An 8,165-nucleotide genomic window follows, 5' to 3' on the forward strand; every position below is an offset into this window, starting at 1 on the left:
CCCATTTTGTTTATGTAAATATTGTCCCTTTTGGGTTTTTTAATAAAGGTACATTGAGTCCAAATTTAGCTTAAGAAAAACTAGAAACATGTTCATCATTTGGAAACATTTTTATGATGAGCATTTTTGTAGTTTATTTCATCAAATTGATTCTGTTAGTAAAAAGACTTGCCCATAATCATCATGTGTTCTCCATCATATTTATGTTCAAAGCCTCAATCTTCTGCAAGTTCTTTTTTGTTCAAAATCTTGTTGTCCCTCCTCATCGCAATCTGTATAACATGAGTCTCTAAAAACATATAACATCCCCTATCCAATATAGATCAAAAATCAGTTTTTAAGAAATCTACAGGTTTAATCGATGGTCACTATTGACGGACCGTAGTCTGACCTACGACCCATATTGTGCATCCGTCGTTTGCATTTGAAGCTCTCCTAGAACTTAGCATAGAAAAATTGACTATGTGTCGATCCACGGACAGACCTACGGTCTGTAAGTCAAACTATGGTCCATTGTCTGTGTCCGTGAATTGAGACTCTAGTTACCCAGCCTCTGACATGAACTATGGATGACCAGCACGGACCGTTGTTTGATCTAAAGTCTGTAGGTCTTACCATATGTGACGTTTAGCTGTTAGTTAAGGGGAATTACTAATAGGGTCAACTTCAAATTGTTATAACCTTTAGAAGATAATTAATTAGGTTTCCTATAACATATTATACGATAGATAATTGAATTATTTTTCCATAGCCATCGAGTTTGCTAAACTCCAACCTTAGAGTAAAATATTATGCCCAGTTTAGTGAAGGCTTGTCAAGTAGAGCTAAAAGAAGGACCGTTGATTGAACGACGGCCCGTCAGACCAGGTCGTCCATTAGTCTGACAGCAATTAGTTTACAGATCTTTTGGTCTTTTTCTAGTTTGTTTAACCCCTAAGATATGTCGTTAATGCCCTAAATCATACAATTTTAGTCAGTTTAAGCGTAGAAACATAACTAAAATTTACCTAAATCAAATCATTAATTAAACTTAGAAAATTAGAAGCAAGAAAGGAGAAAAAAGGTCAAGAACCTGAGTTCAAGAACACAACAAGGTTTCATCAATTTCAGCCCCGAAATCTAATGATTTCTCTGTGGATTTCATTAACAGATATGTCAGATTTCACTAGTGAGTTCCGATAACCCATTAGGTCCTTAGTTTTCAATTAGATTCTTGATTCATTTATCATAAATAGACATAGGGTTTCTAGAACTTCAGCAAATTATGATGAATTAGTTAGTTGTATGTTCCATATCAGATTACCATATTATTATACAGATTATTGCATGAATTTCAGAACTCTAGCTTTGTATTTCTTTAGTTCTTGAATTACACATGCTAGGTCAGATATTTCAGTTATTTTAGATATACATGTCTCATTTATTACTGCATCATTATCAGATTAATTTTTGCATTCTCAGTTTCCATGTTAACTTTTAAGTTATCCACTATTTAAAAAATTCAGTCATAATTTGTTAATCACTTAATTCATTGGGTCTAGCATAATAACTAGTTGGACTAGGATTAACCGTACCAAATAGTCCTAAAACTACTAGCTAAATAGGTTGTAAGTCCCCTTTGAGGGCATCAATTTAGTGATTACGTCAGCATTTCTTTTTTCCTCTGGTTGGGTATATTGGCTCCTCTCTATGGGGCGTATACATTGGACTCCACATTTATATCAATATGGTTTTACTATCAGTTATAGTAGCTATCACGCTTAAGTAGGACTCTACTGCAGTGACCACATTTACAGTTCAGTTAGTTTCAGTCTCAGCATGTTATTAATTTGGTCATTGCATCTAGTTAGCTCAAAATATAGTATATCATGTTTAGAATATTATATTTCCTTTTATTTTTGTTACGTTATGTATTCTTTCAGCTTTACTCTATCCTACATGCTCAGTACCTTTTAAGTACTGTCGCATATCTGCGCTAAATCTTCTCATGATGTAGGTTTAGGTTCTCAACATCCAGATAAGACATAGATCGATTTTCGATCTCTAGTTCAGAAGAATCAGTGGTGAGTCCTTATTCTTCGAGGACAATATTCATGAGTCATTTATAGTATTTTAGTCCTTCAGTTTCAGTTTTTGCTAGACTTAGTTGGGGCCTGTTCCAGCATTTCTAGTCAGTTAGAGTCTATTTACAAACATACTTAGTTTAAGCTTAGTTTTGAGTTAATAACTTCTTTGTATTAAACGCACAAGTTTTCATATATCTCATTTTTAGCATAATGATATTCCACATCTTTTTATATTAAATTATGATTTAGCTTCCGTGTTCAGTTTATTTTCTTTAGTATGCTCATGATCATGCCAGTAGGGTTAAATTGGGATCACTTGTGGCCCTTAGTCCCGTGTCAATGTCTCAGGGGTAGCTCGGGACGTGAAAAACTTTGTATCAGAGCACTAGGTTTAAGTTTCCTAGGATGTCTGAAAATCCGCACTGAGTAGAGTATTTTTCATGGGTGTAAAGTGCACTACATTTAATGAGAAGAAGTCTATGAAGTGTTTTAGGGAAAATATCACTTTCTTGTTACTCTTATCGTGCGTAAGGTATGATCTAATTCCATTATAACTCGACGTTCTACGTTTCTGATCATGTGTACTCGTAGAGCTAACTCCAGGAATGTGAATGCCAGAAATGCAAAACGTAACTCCTCCAATCCCAAATCAGAAAGTCTCCAATGCTATGTTTAAGAATGCCATTCAGATGTTGGCTATGAATGAGGACAACCAGAATATCGGGTTCAAGCTCATGGAATGAAAATTGTGGATCCATAACAGATAGGTCTGTGACTTTGTTATGATTAATCCGTCTGAGTTCTTAGGATCATAGACTATTGAGGATCTCCAGAACTTCTTGGATGAGATCAAGAATATCTTTGAGGTGATGCAGGTTAATGGGAATGATCGGGTTGAGTTGACATCATACTATTTGAAAGATGTTGCTCATATCTGGTATACTTAGTGGAAGGAAAATGTGGTTACAAATGCAGCTCCTATTTCTTGGGATTGCTTAAGTGAAACCTTCCAGGAAAGGTTTTTCCCAATAGATTTGAGAGAAGCAAAGGCTCAGGATTTCATGAATTTAAAGCAAGGAAACATGATGGTCCAAGAGTATGGGCTCAAGTTTAACCAACTCTGCATGTGTACTGCTAGCATGGTTGCTAACTTGAGGGATTCAGTGAATAAGTTCTTGTATGGAGTGTCGGATTCGGAGAAAACAGAGTGCAGAAATGCTATGTTACTAGGAGATGTGAACATGTCTAGGCTTATGACTCATGCTTAGTAGGTTGAGGGTGATAAGCTTAGGGAACATGTCAAGGAGAATAAGAAGGCTAGGAATGTGAACTATGTCTATTCTCAATAGAAATCCGGTGGTGGAAATCGCTCGTAGAGTCAGCAGAAATTTTCAACCCCAGCCCCTTCATCAGCTAGTGTTTTATCCCCTAAAAAGAAGTATGATCCAAAGGTTAGGACACTAGGTTCTAACTCTCAGGGAAGTGTTTCAAGGACCAAGACTTACCCCACTTGCCCTAAGTGTAGTAAGAACCAACCATGCGAGTGCCTCGCAGGAAAGGAATGATGATTTGTGTGCGGTCAGTCTGTTCACAGGTTGAGAAATTGTCCTTCTACACAGGGTCAACGAGGTGGTATTGGTAGAGCTCCCTCTATAAATTCAGCATAACAAACAAGTCAAGTGACTTAGAAGGGTAACTCATATGGTACGGGTGGCGGTCAGTGCCATAACATGTTGTATGCTCTTAAGGATCGCAAGGATCAGGAAGGTTCTCTTGATGTAGTCACTAGTATTTTATGAGTCTTTGACCTTGATGTTTATGCATTTTTTGATCCAAGGGCTACTCTTTATTATAGCATTCCAATATTGTTTTAGTCTAGAAACTCTCTCAAAACCTTTCTAAGTCTCAACTCCAGTTGGTTACCTAGTTATAACTAGATAGGTATATAGAAATTGCTATGTAACTGTCTCTCAGAAAGTCACCTCAGCAGAACTTGTAGAGTTAGAAATGGTAGACTTCGATATAATTCTATGCATGGATTGGTTTCATTCATGTTATGCCTCAATCGATTGTTTAAATAGGATTAGTCGTTTTCAATTACGAAACGAACCAATCTTAGAATAGAAGGGTAGTAGCTTAGATCCTATGGGTCGATTCATTTCTTACCTTAAGGCCAGAAAGATGATCTCTAAGGGTTATCTCTATCATAAAGTTTGGCTTAAGGATTCTATCTTTGAAACACCAACTCTTGAGTAAGTTCCAGTAGTAAGTAAGTTTCCACAAATTTTCCACTATATCTTACCGGAGTCCCTCCCAAAAGGGAAACCGACTTTGGAATTGATATCCTTCTAGATACTCAGCCTATTTCTAATTCTCCTTACACAATGGATCCAGCAGAGCTTAAGGAATTGAGAGATCAGTTGAAGGATCTTTTAGACAAGGGCTTCATCAGACCTAATATTTCGTCATGGGGTGGACCAGTATTGTTCGTAAAGAAGAAAGATGGTTCTCATAGAATATGCATTAATATATCAGACATTAATAACTTATTTGGATTAAATTCATCGGTTTTCATCTTTCCCTGTTTTAGCATGTGGGTATTCCCCATCTTTTCATTTTATAATATGATTTAGCTTCCGCATTCAGTTTATTATCTTTAGTATGCTCATGATCATGCAAGCAGGGTTAGCTTGGGATCACTTGTTTTCCTAGGTTTCGGGTCCACGTCTCGTGGCGTGACAAAATCAAATTATTAGAGACCTACTTCCCTATCATCAAGAAATTTCTCATGTTCAGTTTAGATGATAAAAACTAAAATGAAGATATGACAATTGTTAGTGTAATTTTTTCCTTTCGAGAAAAAATAGAAGAAAAATATATACATTAACAAATAAACAAAATCACAACTTGATGATCAGCCCGGAGAATGCAAAATTCATTAACAAAACACAACAAAAAATCAGGTTCTCTTAATACAAAATTTAGAAGAAATACCCAGAATCATAACAAAGTTATAGATTTTCACACTTCTAGCACTGACCTAAAAATACGAATTTCATTTTGATTAATCCAAAGATTTCATGAAAATCAAAAAGAGAAAAAAAACTACCACTATTACTGGTCAAACATAGATGGAAATCTCTACCTTATTCCATCAAAATCAAAAAAATTTTGTTCACCGATAACATCAACCATAGAATAAAAATAGGGGTAATGAAAAAAAAACGAGTTGGGGGTAAAGAAAAAAGAGAGGATTGAGGGTAACGAAAACAAAAAGATTTTCTAAGAAGGTTTCTTTTAATCGAAGAGTCTAATTTAGCAAAATTATACTTCTTGGATTGGAAGAATTTTCTCTTGGATACAACAATCAATTACTTATGAATTGATGACATATACTCTACAAATAGACAGAAGAATGAAATATTTGTCAATTTGGAACTACGATGATCAAATTAATGTATCATAGTAATTACATAAAACTTGTTTTAATTCAAAGAAAAATATACTTCTTGGTGTGGAACAACCTATTACTTATGAATTGTTGAAACATAGTCATGAACTATATAGAAGAATGAAGCACTTGTCCGCTTGGAACTATGAAGGTCAAAACAATGTCGAATAGGAATTGATTAAAAAAATTTATACATTTAGAAAGTTATCATACTTGGATTGGAGTAATCACCCTTATATGACAACACTCAATTACTTATGAAGTGCTGACATACAATGACCTAAAAAAACTAGACAAATATATCACCTCAGAAATCTTGAAACATGGAATGGAAAAAGAGTAAAGGCTTTAGTTTAGTACAAGTGCATGCGTACAGAAGGTTTTATGGTTCGTAGAGAATGATACTAGTCGTAAAACAAGTAGTGGTGAAATTTAAACTTGAAGGTTTTGTTACGAAGGGTGTCACCGGCCGTTTAGAGTTGCACGAGTCATGGACCAGGTCATGAATCTTTTGCACAGACCATGAAGTTGTCTGCTAGAGACCCCTAATCTAAGTCACTCTATTAAATGGCAGCATGGACAAGGTATTAAGCATGTTAACACTGTCACTTGCGTATGTCAAGGAATCAAACATGCATGGGTAAGTTGGTACCTTATTGTTGACAAAGCTAAGGTGTGCACAATGGCACAATGGCCTGATTGCGGAAAAACAACTGAGGACCAAGGACTTGAAGGCAAGGCATCTTGGTGAGGACTTGACCTGACGAAATCTTAACAAGGTTATGTGGGCATAGCATTGATATTCAAATAAAGAACAAGGGCAAACGTCCAGCAAGGCAAATACAACAATGAAAGGACATTGATGCCAACGTGAGATGAAGCAATGGCATAGATTTATGATAGTGGCGTCACAACATTAAGTGGGCGCAATGCAAGGCTGAAAAGTCTAAGTATGATAGTGTTAAAGATGGGAGAAGCTTTTCCAAAATGCAAGCAAAGTCAAAGATGACCAGTGGTTACAAAATACATGCCAAGCACATGACATGCGATTACAAAAAGTCCAGCATTATCTCATTTCGTGTGGAACTTATTTTTGGTGCCTTGTTTGAATTATTTTTAATCTATGGGGTGTCAACTACATAGGATAAGATCATTCTAAAGCCAACAAGTGTTTTATTCTTATTACGCCACTTGTCGGTAGTTGGCTGCACATAGTATTATAAATGTGCAGGTGGAAATTAGTGCCAAGGTTAGTACGATTTGTGAGTGTTCTTGTATTCACTTTATTAATACAAGTTGGAAATTATGTTTTATATTAAGTTGGTTGTCTTAGTCTCATTTTATTACTTTATTGGCTTAATCATATCGTTGTCTACTGTTTTATGTTTCTTAAAATGTCCAAGATTTAGTGTAAAAAAAGTTGCTGCATATTTTTTTGAGTTAACACCAAAACAATCCTAAATTTGGCTAAGTTCTGAAAGGCTAAGATTGACAAGGTTGTTGGCTGCCAAAGTGGGTTAAGTCGGTGAACTCTTTATGTTATTAGATCAGCCCCCTTACAGTTTCTGTGAAAGGGAGTTCTTTAGTTTTATGTATTGGGTCAACTTCAAACAATCCTATATCACATCACATAAGGATGTAGGTGGTCTGTTTCCTATCAAATTTGATGTCTTTGACTCATCTTTCCAACGCTATCAAGTTTGCCTCATTTTGAATTTGGAGTAAAAAGTTATGTCTGTTTTAGTGAAGTCATATCAACTACGTGAAATTTTATTGGCTATAAATCCCGTGAATTGTTTCACGAACCATGAAGCCTTAGACGGTCCGTGAATTTATTCATAGACCAAACCTTACACTTCACCACGAAATTTTGGGGGAACTTCTCATAGGTTGAGGGGTGTCGAGGGATATTTCACCTAGTATAGTTATGTAACAACCCTAAAAATGGATATGCTAAGTAATGCTTAATGTGTCTAGAATACCAACGATTAGGCCAGGTTCACACCGATTGATGCGCGTAGAACCAGACCTCTAAATGCTTGCTACATCCAAGAAAACTAACCTGGGGATTTATTTGCGCTACGAAAGGTTGGGTCCAACCATGTAAGTCTCTCGAAAACGAAGATTTATTTAAAGGAGTCTTTACCGCACTTAAAAAGGGAAAATCATAGGTTTGGAGGGTCTAGGGGTAAAATGACCTTTTCTAGGCTAAGGGTAGTATCATAATTATCCTTAATATAGAATTAATTATTAAATTAATAAGGTGGAGGGGTATTTTGGGGAGAGAGGTCCGAAGTTGGGCTTTTGAAGTGAAGTCTTGCTCCACCTGGGTTCGAACCTAGGTGGAAGCAATGAATTAAATTGTTTTTAATTTAATTTGGTAAATTGATGTAATTAATTTATATTTATTATTTATTAGCTGATTTAAAATAAAAGTAAATCAGATTTTTAATAATTAAATAAAAACCTTATTTGACTAAATCCTAAACTAGACTACTAATCCTAAGAAAACTCTTCACTCCCACACTCATCTCTCTCTCACGTCTCTATCACTCTCACTCACGATTCTATCTGCCAAATAACATAAAAAAACAGTAGGTAAACAAAAGTTCTTCACACTTGAAGACCATACAACGAAAATATTAGAA

This window comes from Solanum pennellii, chromosome 4 (assembly GCF_001406875.1).
Source record: "Solanum pennellii chromosome 4, SPENNV200".
NCBI classification, from domain to species: domain Eukaryota; kingdom Viridiplantae; phylum Streptophyta; class Magnoliopsida; order Solanales; family Solanaceae; genus Solanum; species Solanum pennellii.